Below are 22,518 nucleotides of genomic sequence, written 5' to 3'. Positions count from 1 at the left end.
CCGAATAAGTTAAACTCGTCTTTTCGGCTTAATCACAACGACATATATATATATATATATATATATATATATATATATATATATATATATATATATATATATATATATATATATATATAATATAAAAGGAATTCGCAAGAGCAGGCGAAATATACACAAACACTGATCTCTGGCTGAAGGAGACTCGAACCTACGAACCTTGGAACAAGGTACTCAGTGCTTTACCAGTCTACCCCCACTGGACCAATACCTTGCAGTCCAGCTGGACTCCAAGGTATTGGTCCAGTGTGGGTAGATTGGTAAAGCACTGCGTACCTTGTTCCAAGGTTTGTAGGTTCGAGTCTCCCTCAGCCAGAGATCAGTTTATATATATATATATATATATATATATATATATATATATATATATATATATATATATATATAAACACTGATCTCTGGCTGAAGGAGACTCGAACCTACGAACCTTAGGACAAGGTACGCAGTGCTTTACCAATCTACCCACACTGGTCCAGTGTGGGTAGATTGGTAAAGCACTGCGTACCTTGTCCTAAGGTTCGTAGGTTCGAGTCTCCTTCAGCCAGAGATCAGTGTTTATATATATATATATATATATATATATATATATATATATATATATATATATATATATATATATATATATATATATATATATATATATATGCAAAACAACCACTCTGAAAGAATAGAGAAATTCCAAGCGCTTTCGTGACTACTCACATTATCAAGGAACTATGAAAGTAAAGCATCCAAGGAAGCTATGTAAGGGGTCTGGCCAGCACCTCACTATCAGATCCCACAACGGTTAAACACCTGACGCGCGCCGACCCAACTTGGATAGGTCCTTTGCACAACTCTCCCACAAACTATTCTACCCAAAAAAATTTAAAAATTATTTGTCCAGTGTATTATTAAATTCTTCCCAAATTCTATTAATTATAAATGTATCTAATTTATATAACCCAAAGGAAATATTCATATTATTGTCAAAACTGCTTTTTATGAAACAAGATTCAATTATATTCCTGTCGACCATGGACTTGCTTGATACTACTTTCTCAACTTTTTGAAAATCAATTGAATGGTTAAAATCTCTTACATGAATAAATAGAGCATTGGAATCTTGTCCAGTTCTAATGCTATATTTATGTTGTTTTAATCTTAGTTCGAGATTTTTACCAGTTTGACCGTAATAAACTTTATCGCAAATTTTACAAGGAATCTTTTAGACACATCCATCAGCATTTTGGGGGGAATTCTTTATCAAAAGTTTTTTTACTGTATCAAGATTTTTGAATACAACTTTAATATTAAAAGTCTTAAGAAGAGAAGGCATATCAACCAAGTTTTCATGGTAAGGGAGAACCAACATATTTTTAGTTGAATAAGGCTGGTTGTCCCTTTTTGGATTATAAAAAGTATTTCTAGCAACTTTAAAAGATTTATCAATTACATTTCTTGGGTATTTTAAATCATTACCTATTTCATAAATTTTGGATATTTCCTCATCTATGAACTCAGGACTACAAATTCGTAAAGCTCTCAAAAACATTGATGAGAAAACAGACAGTTTGACTCTATCTTGATGCGAGGAATAATAGTGGACATAGGAACAGTTATTTGTAGGTTTTTCTCTATTCTTTCAGAGTGGTTGTTTTGCATATTCTGAAATCACCTGTTTACTGTGATCTTATTGCATATATATATATATATATGCATTAATTTTGCAAAAATCATTCTGAATCTAACGAAAAAATATTAACTTATATACAATATATTTATTTGGATTAGGCTAAATTAAATTGCGCTTGTTATAATAAGGTTAAGTAAGTTTTCTAAGGTTCTTTTGGTACAAAATCGTTAATTTTTATATTAACATAAATGAAAAAATATATATTTAAATGTATAAGTAAAAATTTTAGAAAGGACTTAAATTTAAATGAGTTCATGCTAATTGACCAGTTTTACCTATTCGGCACGACATTATATATATATGTGTACAGAAAAGCTCGAGATAGCTAAAAGAATGTTACGATAATATTTGGAATCTGGTTTTCGGTTTTATGAGTTGCATGGAAATACAAATATGTCTTTGTTAAACCAACGTTGAGAATTGTTAGTTAAATGTTAAAGCCAAGCGGAAGGGGTAGGTGGGATGGAGGTCGGTCTGGAGGGAAGTGGAAGTGCAGTTAGGTGGGGGAGGAGGTAGGTGGTATAATAGATGGGCGGGACTGAGAGTGAGAAAGGTTGGAAGCAGGAGGGTGAGCAGGAATGTGGGTTTGAGGGGTATATTAGCAGGACAAGCAGGCAGCAGGAAAGGCGGATGAGTGGGTGGGCGGATGTGCGGGCTTGGACGGGCGGGCGAGCGAAAAAAAAAAGCAGGCGAGCGGACGAGTGGGCGGACTGGCAGCTTGCTGACTCCCAGGAAATTTATCTAAATCAGTTAACTGGAAAGTTTGTGGTGGTGACTAGGGGAGAGAGAGAGAGAGAGAGAGACGTACACACACACACACACACTCTTTCTCTCTCTCTCTCTTTTTTTTTCTCACCATAGTGATTACGTTAGGGAGTATTGAAATTTTGGTCAAAGCTGCACTCTTCAGGCATTGTTGCTCATATACATCTAAGATTCAGTGCCAAATATAAAGTTGATTGGTTAAGGTTCAGCTTACAACATTTGCGACTGAAATTTTGGAATATGTGTGTATTACTGAGTAGCGCAGCGCAGTTACTCTGTTTACTTATATACTTTACTACTGAGATGGCTACAATGTCAACGAGGAAAGCCACAGAACATGTCTGGCCATGACAGTGTTCTTCCAGTGAACAAACTTTCGTCCAAAGGCGATATGTTCAGGAACTACTGGTGACATACATGTGTTGAAGGAGATTTTACTGATGTTTCAGTGATTGTCAAGACAGCAGTTAAGGATTGTTCTGAACTATGGCAGAAATTAATTGGAGACAGAAAACTATTGAAGAAAGACTGAGAAAATTGTACAGTAGTGGAACAGAACTTAATAAGGACAAAAATGTCTCTAAAAAAAGCTACATTTCAGGAAGAAATGAACAAGTTATTTGATATATGTAGTTGTTTCTGTCCTGCTGCCGCCTGTCAAGATGGGTGCAAAATAAAGGAGTGTGACGGATACCACATGGGCTGTAATTGTGATGTGAAAGTTCCTGCACGTGAGGTACAGTTCCTCCTTGACCAGAGAGGCCATAGGAAGATGAAAATTGGCTGTGTTGACATGACAGTAACGAGGATGTGGGATAGAGTGACGGTAAAACAGGAGCAGGATGCAGCTAGAGCCAGGAAGCAGCTGGAGGAAAGACAGAGTGAACCAGCAGCTGGAGAAGCTTCTGTTTCTGAAGATAATTCAAATGATGCCAGAGATAACCCTTCTGTCGATACTGATGCTGACTGTGTCATGAGTGGTCTGACTGTCAGCAGCTCACAGCAGAACAGAACAAGACTCCCCACACTGGCAGCCACATGTGACTGATACTTGACCAGTGATTATGCTGGAGCTGCCATTGCTACCACCACCTTAATGTCATTATCACCAAGGACGACAAAAGTAAAGTTATTGGACCACAGAAGTTACGAGATACCGGACACAAATACCGAATGGAGAGGCAAGAAAATGAGCTAGCAAGCTTGGAAAATATCACATCACTGTATTTTGATGGTAAGAAGACCTCCACTCGTGTAATGACAAAGAATGAGAAGACCAAGAAATGGAGTCCAAAGATAGTAATGAAAGATCATTACGTCATCATGGTGGAGCCAGGCACTGGCTGAGAGACAAAGCTGTCTCAATGAGGAAGAAGACTCTGCTGATGCTGTTGGAGAGGATTTGTTAATCTATTCTGATGATGAGGATGACAGTGAAGATGAAGAGAATGAGAATGTGGCTCCTATTGTCAACTCAAGAAAAGTAGTGATTCCCAAACTAAAGTGGCAAGCAAAGAACTATCATTCCATGATTGACTGGAAGACTGAACTCAAAACTAAAACTCCTTTCATTGCTTCTCTATCAGATCAACAGGTTCTGAAAATTACTGAGACTCCACTGGAGGTGTCCAAGTGGCCAAACAGCACTCTAGCTGTTGAGAGAGGGATACAATTGATGACTGAAGCTTCCACTAAAGTGACTGGACACAAGGCAAGAGATGGATATATCAGGCAAAGAATATTTTCCAGGAAAGTGATGCCCAAGTTCCGCACCAAAATTTCACTTACAACAGTTGATGATTGATATAACCCACGTACATTTCATTATTCAATATTCACAACCAAAAATGATATAAACCATGTACACTTGATTATTATCCTGTCAACCAATAAATTATAATTGCTTTCAATGGTGTATAATTTGACGAAAAGTCGATCGCGATGTTGCAGGGTAAATGGGCATGACATGGGCATGAAATTTTGCGCAGAAGTTTGTTGTGACCATACAAATAATGCCTGAAAAGTCAGCTTGCATCTCTAAAATTTATATTTTTTCAATGCTCCCTACTGTACGTGTTGGGTCAAATGTTAACGAAAAGCTCACTCTACAATATACAAAATCAAAGTTGAAATGATAATGGGTAAGACATAGTCACGACGTGCAAGATATTCGGAGGACCTGTAGGCTGACGGGTGGAAGAAGTTAAAGAAGTCATGGGATGCCAGGAAACATTTCTTTAGCCAAAGAATGGTCAGAAAGTGTAAAGACTTGAATGAGGAAGGGCTGGAGGAAGATTCCATACACAGCTTCCAGTATCACGTGGGAGTTCGACACGTGGATTAGGTAAGAAATACTCACGTAGGCTGGTATTACGTATAATTACAGACAAGGTGGGTTGCGCCCTTACAGCCGTGACCTGCCTCCTTGCTCACTCTCGTATCACTGACTGACTGCCTGGCCGCCCAGTACCCATATGTGAGAGGGTCTTATGCCAGGTCAGCACAATATGAATATATGAATAGACAGTGACTCAGGCAGAGACGGTTGGTCGTGAGTCAGCTGGCACAGTGGTTACTGGTAACTGGTTACTACTACTGAGAGCTCGGCGACGCTAACGTATGTCGTCCCGACATACAACTAATACAAACTAGAGATGGCAGGTATACGGCTTGGGCTGATTCTATACAATGTCAAAGTACACAACAATTAAACATTATAACATACATAAGTAGAACATTGGAATGGAAGCTTACGTAACTGAAACTGTAATGCAATACAAGGTATAATATAGCACAACTTAAAACTCAACAAATGAAGATCGAACTCAACGTTGAGATTACAAGTGATAAAAAAAAAATTTTGATCGATCGATCTATATTCATGTGATCTACGGATTCTGAGGAAGGAATATATACAAAGAAAGAGTGTTTAACAGAAAGGCAGATTCGGTGCACTCAAATCTAGACTGTTAACTCTCAGAATGCGGAGAGAACATGAACACAAAAAAAAAAAACTTCTTGAATACTGATAAGTTGATACTGTAATTATTCATCTATACAGGTTATTTACATTTAACCCCAACTCTGCTAGGGTGAGATTGACATATGCAGAATGGGTGTCATCTCTGGGAGGATCAAACTCTGTAGCATTGGCTACCTCATGCTGTATTTGAGGCAAATCTGAATTGGGTGTTACAAATGATACTTGAGGATTTCTCAATACCTGTCGTGTACGTAGGGAATAACGACATTCAGGTTGATCGTCTGACTGAGTATCAGAGGAAGAGAGTACAGGATCATGAGGATTGTCAGAGTCTGTCACATTAGTATGGGTTGGAACATCATTATCATCACATACTAACTTCATATGATCTAAATGCGATTCTTTATACTGACCAGTACTAATCTCTCTAACCTTATACTTATTACCAGTGATATGTTCAACTACTCGATAAGGACCAACAAACTTTTGATCAAGCTTTGGCATTGCAGACGTTTTGTTAAAGTTAATCAGCATAACTCTCGAACCTACTTTGATTTTGGATGGCTTTGCTCGAGTGTTTGCGACTCTTGTAAATTCAGCTGTTGATTTATGAAGTGTTTCACGGATTCTTCTAAAAACACTTTGAGCTAAGCTGGTACGAGTTGCTATGAAATCATCAGGGTTGTAATTTGGTTTCGGATTAGAATATAACAACTCATAAGGCAAACGTTTATCTACACCATACAATGCATAATGTGGAGTGTCACCTATAGAAACATTGTAAGCAGAATTTATAGCACACTGCACATCAGGTATAACTTCATCCCAAGTTTCACTGTTGGGATTGATAGTGGCTCTCAAGACATCAAGTACTTTCTTATTGGTTCGTTCCGCTAACCCATTGCTGGCAGGATGATGAGGAACAATGGTGGATTTAGAGATCTTGTACAAGGTGCACAAATTTTCAAGAATCTCATTACAGAATTCACCTCCATTATCTGTTACTAGGGACTTAGGGGTGGTATGCCTGCAGATAATGCGTTCTTTAAACGCTTTAGCTACTGTCTCGGCAGTCTTATCTGCAATAGGAACTAACTCACAATATCTGGTGAAATGGTCTACCATAACACACAGATGTTTGTTACCTTGGAGGGAACATTGGAAATTAGTTAACAAATCTAGCGCAACTCTTTCCCAAGGTTCGCTAGTAGTTGGATACACTTGGATTGGATTAGGACCATTAGCATTGCCTTTATGTTGCATGCAGACACTACATTTCTTAACATACTCAGAAATATCAGTTGCCATACGAGCCCAAAAGTATTTCAATCTGGCTTGTTTTACTGAACAATCCATACCAGGGTGTGCAACACCTGGTACATCGTGAACTAGCTGTAAGGCTACATTCACTAGTGACTGTGGAATTACTAACTGGTATACTCTTCTGCTAGGAGTACCCAACTCAGCTGTTCGATACAGTAATTCTTGGTTCATGACAAAGTCACTGATGGGTGCTGGTGGCTTCACAGTCAGAATAAGATCTTCCTGGAGCAGGAATCGAATCACACCAGACCACATGGGATCTGTTCGTTGAGCATTCTTTACATCTTCAGCACTAAATGGAGGGTCTGCAGTTACTATACTAACATGTCGCGATAAGGCATCTGCGACTACATTTGACTTGCCAGGTAAATGCTCAAAGGTGGGATTGAACTCTTGGATAGTCAAGGTCCATCTGGCTAACCTTCCAGTAGGTTGTTTGTTCTGGAATAAGGGTATCAGTGGAGCATGGTCTGTCAAGACATGAACAGAGTACTGATAAATAATGTCTCGGAAGTGCTTTAAAGACCATACTATTGCTAAAGCTTCTTGCTCAGTTACTGTATAATTACGTTCAGCCTTCGTAAGGACTCGGCTAGCAAATGCAACTGCGTTGTACTTGCCATCGGTCTTCTGAGCTAGTACGGCACCTATGCCAATGGAACTAGCATCAGTTGTCAGATAGAAGGGCTTAGAAAAATCTGGAAATTTCAAAATTGGAGCAGATGTTAGCTTTTCTTTTAGAGTTTGGAATGCTCTTTCTTGATGGAAGGTCCAAACAAAAGGAGCATCTTTCTTAAGCAACTCAGTTAGAGGAGCAGCTATGGAAGAAAAATTGGCGATGAAAGATCTATAAAAACCTGCTAAGCCCACAAAGGATCTTACGGCATCAGCAGTTTTGGGAGTTGGAAAATTTAGTACTGCAGTTACTTTACTTTGGTCAGTCGTAACCCCTCTAGGAGTGACTACGTGACCAAGAAACTTAATTTCTGATCTGAAAAATTGACATTTAGACAGTTTGATCTTTAAATTGGCTTCTTCAAGCTTACCAAGTACTACATCAAGTCCTTTCAAGTGTGTATCCACGTCTTTAGACATGACAATTACGTCATCTAAGTACACCATAAGTGCATTACCTATGAGACCTCTAAAGATATTAGTCATGAGCCTTGAGAACGTGATAGGGGAAGATCGTAATCCACCATTTATCACGTGGGAGTTCGACACGTGGATTAGGTAAGAAATACTCACGTAGGCTGGTATTACGTATAATTACAGACAAGGTGGGTTGCGCCCTTACAGCCGTGACCTGCCTCCTTGCTCACTCTCGTATCACTGACTGACTGCCTGGCCGCCCAGTACCCATATGTGAGAGGGTCTTATGCCAGGTCAGCACAATATGAATATATGAATAGACAGTGACTCAGGCAGAGACGGTTGGTCGTGAGTCAACTGGCACAGTGGTTACTGGTAACTGGTTACTACTACTGAGACCAGGAGGGGTATGTTAGGCCCCAGAAGGTTAGGAATTAATGAGTCCTGTTTCGGTCATTTGAAAGGTGGAGACAGCTGAAACATGACCTCTTACTAACTAGGCAGGTACACTAGGAACCAGGACCCGACCCCCCGCAACCATGAGATACGTTTGTGTTGGAGGGGAAAATGTGACGAGTGGGATGCCACAATGATCTGTACTTGACCCCTGTGAAGTTCTTGTGTAAATTTCTTAAGAGCTGATACAAAATTATATGAATTTGTGAAGTGTGCAGAAATAAAACTGTAAATGCAAATGGAATGACAGATGAGTAATGGAATTTAATGTTAATAAGAGACACTTTCAGTGGAAGTGCTGTATAATCCTACGAGTTTAGCGCTCCCCTGTGATTATAATAATATAATTCAATGGAAGTGGAAGAAAGCGAATTTGGGCCACATGGACAACACATATTGAATAACAAAATTCTGGGACCACCATACAAGGTAAATGATCTGGAAGTTGTTAGTAAAAAGAGTTTAACAGATCATGTAAATGAAATTGTAAAATATACACATGCTATATTATAAAATAATTTTAAATCTATGAATGTGGAAATTCTTACAAAAATAAGTTAAGCCAAAAGGAAAATTTGCAGCTGTTATCTACATTGAAAAAAATATGGATTAGCTGAAATCCAAAGAAAAACTGTAGAATAGATTTCAGAGATCAAAAAAAAAAAAAATATGAGAGGCTGAAAATACTCAAAATTTCTTCACTAACTGATGCGAGGAAGAGAGAAGCTATGACAACAACACACACAAGATATGAAAGAAGAGTTTGTGTCATAAAGAGGGATAAGGGAGAAGAGATAAATTAAGACGGTGTCGAAGGGATACCGGAAGATATTTATCTACAAGGAGTGCTGGAAGACTGGCACAAAGTATAGTAGTGAGTGCTACGACAACACGAAATATTAACAAATTATTTGATTGACATGTTGAGGATGGGACACCATCAGACCAGCTTTGCTCCTGTATTTACGAACAGGTAAATATAGGAAAGAATCGCAGAGGGTGTCAGGTGGTAACACCCAACCTACAGAAATCTCACTAGGCTCTTAGAGTCCACCCCCACTATTCCCCTCCCCAAAATAGTAATAACCCCACTTGCTCTCCCCCCCCCCTCCTCTCTCCTATCTCAAATTATCGCCCTTTCCCTTTTCCCCGTACAGTGCACACACCAGTTCCATCAAGCCTCTTCACTTTCAAACATATGAACAGAGAAACCGTACCACGGGCGGGGATAGAACCCGCGATCAGATAGTCTCAGAGTCGATATGAACAGAGAACAGACAGCTTAACACCACAAACCAGAGGATAGCAGAAGCCAGCTCAGAGTGTAGTACACAAGTACAGACGGATTATCAAACAAAGATGAAAATAAAGAACGAATAGGAGAGGTAGCCCAGATTTAGCATTCATAGACGAAACTAAATTAAATTGCAAATGCTATATTTCTAGCGAAGTTCTCAAGTAATGAAGAAAGAGGAGACAAGGCTTTGGGAGGAGTTGCATTGTTAATTAGAAACCAGAGTTAAATATAAATTATTCAAAGTTAGTCAAATGACTACATAATGGTGGTCCACTTTTGACTACGTAACGTAAATAAAAGACGTAGCTCCTAAATGGTAAACGACCTGCCTAGTCTAAGGGCATTTATATTTAAAATAGAAAAAGAAACTACTCTAGGCCCAGCTTGATATAATGTAGGTAGGTAGTAGGCTGGTAAACAGCAGCCACCCAGGGAGGTACTACCGTCCTGCTAAGTGAGTGTACAACGATAGCCTGTAATTATTTTACATGATGGAAGGATTGCTGGTGTCTGTTTTCTGTCTCATAAGCATGCAAGATTTCAGGTATGTCTTGCTACATCTACTTTCACTTAGGTCACACTATATATTCATGTACACGTATATATGCACACACCCCTCTGGGTTTTCTTCTATTTTCTTAGTAGTTCTTGTTCATGTTTATTTCCTCGTATCTCATGGTGCTTGAAAGATCGCTGATTTGTTCATTCTTTATATTTAATATGTAAATCCCAACTGCATCAGCTGGTCAAGGACACAATGATGGAAGAGACTGTGGAAAAACCAGTAAGACTGAATCTAGTATTTTACCATAAATGCCTCTCATAAACGTGAAATTGAATGTGAAAAGCCTCTGGATTCTAGCCACAATATAATACCGAATTTCGAAGGGGAAGTAAGCATTGAAGATACAAGAACAGCGGGGAGGGATGGGAGAAACCAGATTTCAGAAGAGTAAACATTGAAGGAATGAGAATTCCTGGATAGGAAAGGGAACTGGAATGAATGTCAATGAATGAAATGAAGAGCCGGATGATGAAGTGTCAGAAGACAGAGGAGAACTTCATATCCAGATGTTGCAGAGAGGGGATGGGGGAGGGGGTTAAGAAAGCGCAAGATCATAGAAAGCTTGTAGAAAGTGGCAGAATAAAACAGAGAAATAAGAGTTATAAGAGAGACTGAGCGAGAGTCTGAGTGATAATCTTGAGTATGACATTCAACAAAAATAGTTAACTCGCCTCAGATGAAAAACAACAGCATTGTACCGAGTAATAAGACTGAGGGAACATGAACTCACGAGAAACGACAGGGAAGTCTGTGTTCCCAGCGGAAACACGAGTCAGAGAAAGGGTCCACCATCGGGTACTTGACACCATAAACACCACAGGGAGAGAGATGAAAAAACTTTAGTGAGATGTGTACATCAAAGGCTGTGAAATCTGAGAGGAATTCTGCCGGAAGAAAATGAGCACTGTGTGAACAACTAGTTAAACACTCTTAAGGCAGTGGATGTATGACCAATACCAGGCGTCTGGAATTTTAAGACAGAGAAAGTACTTTACTTACAGATCAGGATCACTGAGATACTGACAGCACTGTGTGAGATACTGACAGCACTGTGTGAGATACTGACAGCACTGTGTGAGGTAATGAAGAAAATCATCAAAAGCAGAGTGGAGGAACAAATCTTGTCTAGTAAACCTGCAGGAGTTCTATAACTAAGGTGAGGCAGGAGAGAGGGATGGGCGGATTGTATAATCTTGGACTGCAAGAAGACATTTCATTGTGCACCTCGAAGATTGGAACAAAAATTGAGGAGCCAACAGGGACTAGAGGGGCAGTGGACCAAAGAGAACCTTAAGGGAAGGAAAGAGTGATTGCCAGATACGTCAGGATGAGAAATGTAACAAGCGAGGATTCGCTTCTTCCTGGTATATATGAATGACTTGACAGAAAGGACTGAGTCAGATATATCACTGTTTGCTGGCAACGTAAATTGTTACAAAAAACGCGATTCTAAAAGCTTAGAGATCTCCAGTGAATACTAGAAAGGACTGCCCTTCTAGCATCCAGCCTGTTACTGGGTTTTCGTAACAAGTAGTCAGTATCCTTGTCCAATTATCCATTAGAATTCAATATGAATTAATAGTGCTTCAGGATTACAACTGGTAGGCTACTAACTAGAGAAATTAAAATTTAATAAATTTATTAAGTCTAGAGGTATATTATCAAATTAAATTAAATTAAATTAATCACAATAATCAAAATATCACTTCTCTCGAGTTCAATATTATTGTGCTGAAAGCACATATCACATTTATAATTCTTAAGTACCGTCTGGTACATTAACATTTAATAAGATATTACAAATATGTACAAGTGTGTATGCGTGTAAGTGCTCTAAGTAGTTCTCTGTCTCACGACTCGACTAGACTTAAACAAGTGACTGACAAAGTCCTCACATAAACTAACTTCTTGACAGACTGGCAACCAGAACAGTCTGCTTGAACAACAAAAAGAATGCTAAGCCCAATAGCAATACAACAAGCAACTGCGACACAGAATCAGGAACAAGGAGATAATATAACGACACTAAGTAGGGAACATCTGCAGATCCTCCACAAAAGTTACAAAACTCCCATACTACTGAATTTAAGTTCAGCATAAGAAAATCCCTGACTGTGATAATACACAGAAACCAGTACATATTAAGTGAGAAGTTACAGCTCAGGACCTGAGTTACTCAGAGTGTCTACGAGACACACAACCTCAGTACAACGTTGAAAATCACTAAGTCTATACAATGTTCTGTGAACAGAGTTCTACAGAACTAACAAGAATAATGAGACAGACAATCTGTCCAACCACCAAGCGAGTCTAGAGCAGACTGAATACTTCAAGCGAGGTGAGGACACCCCCCCTCGATCACGTGATAGCTCCGTGGACAACTGCAGCTCAGAAGCCGGCAGAGTAACGAGCAAGGAGCGATAATTACAGTAGTTAGACAATCAAGACTTGAACTGAGCACATAATATGTTACATCCTACCTAACAAGTCAAATAACAATATAAAGCAATACATTTACGATTTAGCTATTATCGCAAATATAAGCAATATAAAATTAAATGAAAAATAATAATTATATGTATACATAATCATTGCAACCATTCAGGGGTTGCAACACCCCCCCCCAATACGACAGACGGTCGCACTAGGAGTTGCATTAATGTCTTTTACATTATTACTGATTGCTCAGGTTACATTACTAACAATATAATATAAAAATTAATCAGTCTCTTGTGCCAAGCACCTCTACAATTTCACAGCGTCCGTCACTAGGATATGCCCCTAGTACTAGGGCAGTACACAGTATCGTATCTCTGCATACTCGAGGTTATGTACATCAGTGTAGAGACAGGATAGCGCAGACAAGGAGGGCACTTTGAGGCTCGATGATAGTAGAGGAGACTGCATTCCACTCTTAAGTAGTGGTTGTGGAATGCTATGCAGTATGGACATCTGAGTATGAAACAGCTTAAGGTGTGCAGTGAGGGGGGGGGGTCTGCGGCAGGACAGTGTTGCGTCACGCAGTACATCACCCACACCACACTACCCACTCAACACTAAGCTTGTCTCTCCTCCTCGTACACAACAATACTGTGAATATATGAATATAATAATTAGACATGAGTATATATAGTTAATATGGGCTGGAGGGATTACGTTACTTTACTGAATTTGACATAGGAAGTAACAAAAGGTATTTGAGCATAAAATTACGTTAATTTAATGTAACTGATAATTATTAAGGACGTGACAGAGCGTCAGCAATTACATTACAATGACCACTTATGTGTTTTATACTAATAGAATAAGGTTGGATTCTGAGAGCCCACCTCATGATCCTAGCATTTTTACTTTTCATAGTATTTATATAAGTGAGTGGATTGTGGTCAGAAAAAACGTTAATTTTAAATGGGGAAGTGCCCAAATACACGTCAAAATGTTCCAAGGACACAAGAGCTAGAGCCTCTTTCTCAATAGTGGCATAATTTTTTTGGTGTCGTTTAAGCTTAGATGAATAGTAACATATAGGATGGAGAATATCAGTGGATGTTGACTGTTGGAGCAGCACAGCACCCACTGCATAGCCACTTGCATCTATATGTAAAAAGAAGGGAAGATTGAAATTAGGACTTTTCAACACAGGAGCAGAGGATATCAAGCGCTTCAACCTTTTGAACGAGTCTGAACAATCTCTAGTCCAGGTGAACTGAACTTTGCTACTAGTAAGCTCAGTGAGAGGAGCTGCAATCTGAGAAAAGTTTGGACAGAACCTGCGATAATATCCTGCCATACCCAGGAATCTCTGTACTCCCTTCCTATCCTGTGGCGCTGGAAATTCAGAAATTGCACGAACCTTAGCCTCAATAGGAGCAACCTCACCTTGGCCGATACAAAAGCCTAGATAGGTAATCTTGGCTTGACCAAAACTACATTTAGCTAAGTTAACAGTGAAGTTGTAGTGCGCCAGTCTCTCAAACAATGCTCTGAGACGCGTCAAGTGCTGTTCCCACTTGTCACTGTACACCACTAAGTCGTCAAGGTAGGCTTCTAAGTTGTGGGTCAACTCGTTCATTATACGTTAGAATGAAGAAGCCGTGTTACATAGGCCGAAGGGGGTGACGAGGTAGTTAAACAATCCATCTTGAACAGTAAAAGCAGATATTTCTTGAGCACGTTCAGTAAGCGGGACTTGATAATAGCCTCGTAAGAGATCTAAACGGCTGACAAACTGGGCTCCTGACACACGGTCAATAAGGTCGTCAATGCGAGGTAGAGGATAACCATCAGGCAAAGTGACAGAGTTCACTTTCCTGTAATCAGTGCACATCCTGAAACTACAGTCAGGTTTAGGCACTAAAATACAGGGAGATGCCCATGGACTTTTACTGCGTTCAATAAGTCCGTGAGATAACAGAAAATCAACCTCTTCTCTCAATGCTTTATGCTTCGTTGGACTCATTCTATATCGTGATTGCTTAATGGGTGATGCTCCCTGTACATCAACGTCATGTACACCCAGAGTACAACGTTTAGGAACATCACCGAACAATTCAGGAAAATGCAAAATCATGTTTTTAATATCACCAGCTTTATCAATTCCAAGATTACTAAGAAAATCTTCTAGTAATTGTATCTCTCGTGGCAATCCAACCTGGGAGAAAAATTTCATCAGCGCTCTCACAATAGCACGAGCATTAATTTTTCTCATAGGAATAGCTTCGGGATAGCGTGTTGCCACGTCCATAATAGTAAATAAGCATTGGTTTCCTAGTTTGGTTCTAGGCAAAGGACCAACACAATAATAAGACGTGAGAATGGTTCACCATGCACGGTGATAGGAATGAGAGGTGCAGGTAGAGGTGTGTGCGCTGGCTTGCCTGTCACTTGACACACGTGGCAACGTCGCACATGATCAGCTACTGTTTCCTTCATCTTTGGCCAAGTAAAATGTTTTGCCAGTTTACCGAGTGTCTTCTTGACACCCAAATGTCCTCCTATGGGACTATTGTGAGCAAAATCAATGGCTTGTTCACGAAATGTAACTGGTAACACAACGAGATGCTTGACTGTGGTGGAAACACTATCAGCTGACAACTTACATGTATTTTTCTCCATCAGTACACCGTTACTATAATAGTAACAATTATCGAGATCCTTTGCTTCACTCTCAGTAACTGCTATATCTCTCAGTCTTTCCAGTGACTGATCAACAAACTGATCCTTGATTAAATCATCATGAGTTAGAAATTTAACGTCAGTTGTGTCCTGACTAGGTTGATGACACGGGGGTAGTCAGTGTTAATGACCCTGGGTGCAGAGCGTCACTAAACAACATATTCAAGCCAAAATCATGGTCATCCACTAACTCAACAGGAGACAAGGAAGGTTGTTGCATCTTTGACATAGCTCTATTAATTGCGCTGAGAGGAAATAAAATAGGTTTCTCTTTACAAGCTTCAATGGCATAAATATCATCAGTGTTATTATCAATCACAAGTGGTTCTTTACATATACCAGCATGAAGGATATCGTTCCCTATCAACAAGTCCACTGACCTGATGGGAAATACACCACTGGATATACCCACTGAAATATAACCAGTATAATAGCTTGTTTCAATATAAACTTTGTGAAGAGGTACTTTTATAACAGCCCCTCCATAGGCTTCTAACAATACATCTATCTTGGTATAGGTATCGTCAGTTATGGTCAGTACATCTTCTCTTAATAACGTGAGATAACTGCCAGTGTCTCTGAAAGTAACTATTTCAGTTAGATGTGATTCGTCAAATCCTATTCTACCTCTTGAAAAGTAAGGACTCATCGCTGAACGAATCTTTTCTTCAGATACACTTTCTGACGCTAGTCATCTATCCTGAGTAACATTATCTAAAACAGTAGGATCAGAGGTATTACTAGGATTTTGGTGCCTTTGTTGCTCGGAAGAGGATACGACTTGTGTGGGGGCGCCAGCCGCATGACTGTCTCTCGCATCTCTTTCTAACTTATAGTAATACTCTCTAGCATGTCCTTTTCTGTTACAATATGTACATTTAACTTTCTTCTTCTCGATATCAGATTTCTGTCTAGTCACAGAGACAGATTCAGGATTGTGAGTTTTCCTGGTAAAGGTACGAGAAGTTACAGTAGCAGGTACATCAGGCCGGCAATGAGCAGCTGATTTAGGTTGCCAACTTCTAGGACAATCGTTAGTTACCTTGTTTCTTTGTGTTTTAGTACGTACAAGGTTGTGAGAAATCTCGTATTATTATTATTATAATCAAGGGGGAAGCGTTAAACCCGGAGGATTATACAGCGCCTGGGGGGGGATGTGGAAGGCATTCAGGCTTAATTCGGGGAACTGGAGCACAGATCTAATTCCCTAAATCAAGAGCCCCTCACCAACATCAAGGAACCTTCCTTGAGGGGAGAAATCTCGTAATTGTCTGCTAATGCTGCAGTTTCCAGAATATCCGAGGTAGTATGATCGATCAGATATTCTGGTATGTCAGCAGACATACAGTTGTTAAACTCTTCGTGTAGTAACAACTGAACAAGGCTGTTGTAGTTGTTACACTTGGCAGCTCTAGACCATCTCTCAAAAGCAACTTTTTTCTCACGAGCATATTCTACACAAGTTTGATCTTGTCGTCGTTGTAACGTACGAAATGCTCTTTGATAACTTACAGGTAACAAGTTATGCGTCTCTAGAATAGTTTGACAGCATCATAACTAATGTACTTGGCAAATGGTAAAGCAGCAGTACAAATTTGAGCTCTTCCTGTCAACGCTGTATGCAACAATGTTGCCCAGTGCTTACGTGGCCAGTTCATAGCACGTGCCTGGTTCTCAAACACATCAAAATAGGTGTCTAAGTCACTTTCAAAAAACTTAGGAACCATGGATGCAGCTTTCTGCACATTAATGTTGTCTTCCCAGACGAACATTTTCTCTCTGGAAATCTTCTTCGTTCAATTTCCTCTGTGCCTCTATTTGTGCAGTCTGCAACATAATGAGGCGTTCAAACCTCTCAAACTGTTCCTGAGAGATAGGACCAGTAGGTAATGGAGGAGTAGGGAAATTAACGTGGTCTGGACGGTCCTTAGGTCGGACACTTCGTCCAACCGTCCCTAGAGAGTCTAGATCTGGTCTAGGATAAGTAGATACAGGTGTAACATACACTACTAGTATTAGGCTGTGTCATGCAATCAGCTACACTCTGTACTATAGTGTCAGTGAGGCGGGAAGGTGTGAGCGGAGGTTCACTAGGGTCAGACACTAGGCTCACTTCTGCCTTAGTTGCTCTGTCTTCGTCATCAAGTAGAGTCATACTTCCTAATTGTGACACTAGACTTTCTGAATCTGAGTCATAATCAGACATCTCTGTATGAGCAGGAAACAAAATATCTTTAATTAATGCTCTGACAGTTTCTGCGGTGTAATTCCTGTTATACGTCACACCGAGATACTTGGCTACTTGCCAACACGTCTGAAGTTTTAAAGTACTTGACTCAGACAAAGTCAGAGTATCAATTAACTGTTTCACTTTGGCATACATCACAAAAATAATTGCACTACGAGAGAGTGATTATTGGAAACTATAATCCTGATAGGAATTTTAATGTTGGTTGTCTTAGAGCTAGAACTCATAAACAGTATTTCCATCTCCTTGGATCAAGAGACTCAGTCAGGTACATACATCCACCTGGTATGTTGTACAAGACTAAACTCAAAGTCTTCAGATTAGGAAAGTACTCAAAGTGTTTGATCATAGAGTTACTAGTATGTCAAACTGGACAATTTCTCCAACACCTTGGATCAAGAGCCTCCCGGACAGGCCTCCATTTGTTACAAAAAACGCGATTCTAAAAGCTTAGAGATCTCCAGTGAATACTAGAAAGGACTGCCCTTCTAGCATCCAGCCTGTTACTGGGTTTTCGTAACAAGTAGTCAGTATCCTTGTCCAATTATCCATTAGAATTTAATATGAATTAATAGTGCTTCAGGATTACAACTGGTAGGCTACTAACTAGATTAATAAATTTATTAAATTTTAATTTAGTCTAGAGGTATATTATCAAATTAAATTAAATTAATCACAATAATCAAAATAATATCACTTCTCTCGAGTTCAATATTATTGTGCTGAAAGCACATATCACATTTATAATTCTTAAGTACAGTCTGGTACATTAACATTTAATAAGATATTACAAATATGTACAAGTATGTATGTGTGTAAGTGCTCTAAGTAGTTCTCTGTCTCACGACTCGACTAGACTTAAACAAGTGACTGACAAAGTCCTCACATAAACTAACTTCTTGACTGACTGGCAACCAGAACAGTCTGCTTGAACAACAAAAAGAATGCTAAGCCCAATAGCAATACAACAAGCAACTGCGACACAGAATCAGGAACAAGGAGATAATATAACGACACTAAATAGGGGACATCTGCAGATCCTCCACAAAAGTTACAAAACTCCCATACTACTGAATCTAAGTTCAGCATAAGAAAATCCCTGACTGTGATAATACACAGAAACCAGTACAAATTAAGTGAGAAGTTACAGCTCTATGAGACACAACCTCAGTACAACGTTGAAAATCACTAAGTCTATACAATGTTCTGTTAACAGAGTTCTACAGAACTAACAAGAATAATGAGACAGACAATCTGTCCAACCACCAAGCGAGTCTAGAGCAGACTGAATACTTCAAGTGAGGTGAGGACACTCCCCCCTCGATCACGTGATAGCTCCGTGGACAACTGCAGCTCAGAAGCCGGCAGAGTAACGAGCAAGGAGCGATAATTACAGTAGTTAGACAATCAAGACTTGAACTGAGCACATATGTTACATCCTACCTAACAAGTCAAATAACAATATAAAGCAATACATTTACGATTTAGCTATTATCGCAAATATAAGCAATATAAAATTAAATGAAAAAATAATAATTATATATATACATAATCATTGCAACCATTCAGGGATTGCAACATAAATCTAACAAGAAAAATAAAACCCGTGAGGAAAATGATACAAATAGACTTGAATATACTGCAGGACTGGAATGACCTGGACGAAACATAAGTGCACGCAGGCTTCATACATAGCATTAAGAAAAGGTATGGGATGGCCCAAGAGACTGTAGTCACAAATACGTGAGTACCTACGTATGTGTACACACACACACACACACACACACACACACACATCCAAACATCCAAACATCCATAATATATATACACGTCTCGCTGTGGGACCAAGGCAATTACGACCTACGCCAAAAAATGAATTTCCTTTCGCATGAAAGAGTTCACAAGACGAAATTTGAATTTTTGGGCGCTAACCCTGTTTTTTCCAGGGCGCGTATTTGTCATTCCCATTTTAGTGAAAAAAAACATGAAATTATTTGTCTTATTTTGTTGTTGTTGTATTTTTGTCGCAACAGTGTCAGTACTACCAGGGGATGGGCTGGATAGTACCAGATGACGGACTAAATAATACCAGGTCATCGCTGTGACAGTCTACCTGAAGGCATGGTTCACTGCTCCAATGACCGCTTCTGCAGTGGATCTTTGCTTCTGGAATTGTTGAGGTCTTAGCCACCTTCTAGAATTATTGAGGTCTTAGCCACCTTCTGGATTTATTGAGGACTTAGCCACCTTCTGGAATTATTGAAGTCTTACCCATCTTAGCTAATGGGACAACAATGGTGCCTCTGAGAAAATGATTTCATTGGTCTTCGATGCTAATGACTGCAGCTCTGTACAAGACACAAGGTGGAGAGCAGATGGCAAAGAATGTTGAGCCATCTTTTTGTTCATTTCTAGAGAGCCTAGTGACGAAGAATTCGACGAGGGTCTTCGAACGATTGCCGTTGCTTGCAGGTTTCTCAAGCAGCCACATGAAAGAATCTCAATGTAGTGATTGACCACGCCAAACTGAGCTGTGGGTTTCCTCTTGCAGTACAATGCCTTTGTAAGACGAGACGGAGAGACAATATCTGTGGAAATGTGGTTTCTCATCATCACGGGAATTTCACCTGGCACTCGAAACTGCTTTCTCACTGAGCAAAAATGAGCATTTAACCGATATAACTCAGTCATGATCTTGAGGATTCGGGTGATCCAGAGGCGGTGGTGCTGTAGCTCAAAACATTTCATATCTATTTACACTGATAGAAGATAGCTATCTAAACCAGTGAAAGACTCTTAGATATGAATTGATCGAAGCTAAAATACATTTTCAACATTTCCTCACAAACACAAAATTTCATTGAGTGGAAACTATTAAATGTTAAAATACCTCTAACTTGCATGTTAATACACCACCTCTATATCACACACACACACACACACACACACACACACACACACACACACACACACACACACACATACACACATTATATATATATGTCGTGCCGAATATGTAAAACCGGTCAATTAGCAAGAACTCATTTAAAATTCAGTCCTTTCTAAAATTTTCTCTTATGCGTTTAAAGATATATTTTTTTCATTAATGTTAATGTAAAAATTTTTAATTTTGCTACAAAAGAATCTTAGAAAACTTACCTAACCTTGTCGCTTGTCCTATATGGCAAGATGAGCGTTGCTATTTAAGCCAAGATCGCAAGTTCTGCCTATTCGGCACGACATTATATATTATATATATATATATATGTAGTGGCGCCTTTTAAAATATTTTAAATTAAAAATTTGAACCCCTAACCTGGGAGAAAATTGAGCCGTTACCCAAGAGACGTGAAGCCTTGAAGCTGGGTTGGTGGTGTGGAGCTTACTCTTAAAGATACACCACCACTGCTACCACCAATGCTACTATTACTACTACTAGTAGTATTACTACTACTGCTAGTATTACTACTACTGCTAGTAGTAGTATTACTACTACTGCTAGTAGTAGTACTACTGCTAGTAGTATTACTACTGCTAGTAGTAGTATTACTACTACTGCTAGTAGTAGTATTACTACTACTGCTAGTAGTAGTATTACTACTACTGCTAGTAGTAGTACTACTGCTAGTAGTAGTAGTATTACTACTGCTAGTAGTAGTATTACTACTACTGCTAGTAGTAGTATTACTACTAGTAGTAGTATTACTACTACTGCTAGTAGTAGTATTACTACTACTGCTAGTAGTAGTACTACTGCTAGTAGTAGTACTACTGCTAGTAGTAGTACTACTGCTAGTAGTAGTACTACTGCTAGTAGTAGTACTACTACTGCTAGTAGTAGTACTACTGCTAGTAGTAGTATTACTACTAGTAGTAGTAGTACTACTGCGTTACCTGCTAGTAGTAGTAGACTAGTAGTAGTAGTAGTATTACTACTACTGCTAGTATTACTACTAGTAGTAGTATTACTACTACTGCTAGTAGTAGTACTACTACTGCTAGTAGTAGTAGTACTACTACTGCTTACTACTTAGTAGTAGTATACTACCTACCTACTGCTAGCTACTGCTAGTAGTAGTACTACTGCTAGTAGTAGTATTACTGCTAGTAGTAGTATTACTGCTAGTAGTAGTATTACTACTGCTAGTAGTATTACTACTGCTAGTAGTATTACTACTGCTAGTAGTATTACTACTGCTAGTAGTAGTATTACTACAACTGCTAGTAGTAGTATTACTACAACTGCTAGTAGTAGTATTACTACAACTGCTAGTAGTAGTATTACTACAACTGCTAGTAGTAGTATTACTACTACTGCTAGTAGTAGTATTACTACTAGTAGTAGTATTACTGCTACTGCTAGTAGTAGTATTACTGCTAGTAGTATTACTGCTAGTAGTAGTAGTATTACTACTACTGCTAGTAGTAGTATTACTACTACTGCCAACACTTCCATCAGCACCAATACCGTAACTATTCCCACGACCATCACTATCACTACAACCGCCAGAACTGTCTCCCCCACTACTGTCGCCACGACCACCGCTGAAACCACCACTACCTCCACTGCGGCCACTAAAACAACCACCACCACCACCTCCATTACTACCACCCCCGCAAATATTATCACCACCACTACTCTGCCGCCGTCGCCATCACAATCACTACTGCAGCCACCACCAATACCGCCACCACCACCACCACCACCGCTGCCACCACCACCACCGCTGCCACCACCACCACTGCTGCCACCACCACCACTGCTGCCACTACCACCACCACTGCTGCCACTACCTCCACTGCTGCCACCACCACCACCACTGCTGCCACTACCTCCACTGCTGCCACCACCACCACCACTGCTGCCACCACCACCACCACTGCTGCCACCACCACCGCT

The sequence above is a fragment of the Cherax quadricarinatus genome, chromosome 44 (assembly GCF_038502225.1).
Source record: "Cherax quadricarinatus isolate ZL_2023a chromosome 44, ASM3850222v1, whole genome shotgun sequence".
Taxonomy (NCBI): Eukaryota; Metazoa; Arthropoda; class Malacostraca; order Decapoda; family Parastacidae; genus Cherax; species Cherax quadricarinatus.
The sequence above is the reverse complement of the archived record's forward strand: the minus strand, read 5'-3'. Positions refer to the sequence as shown.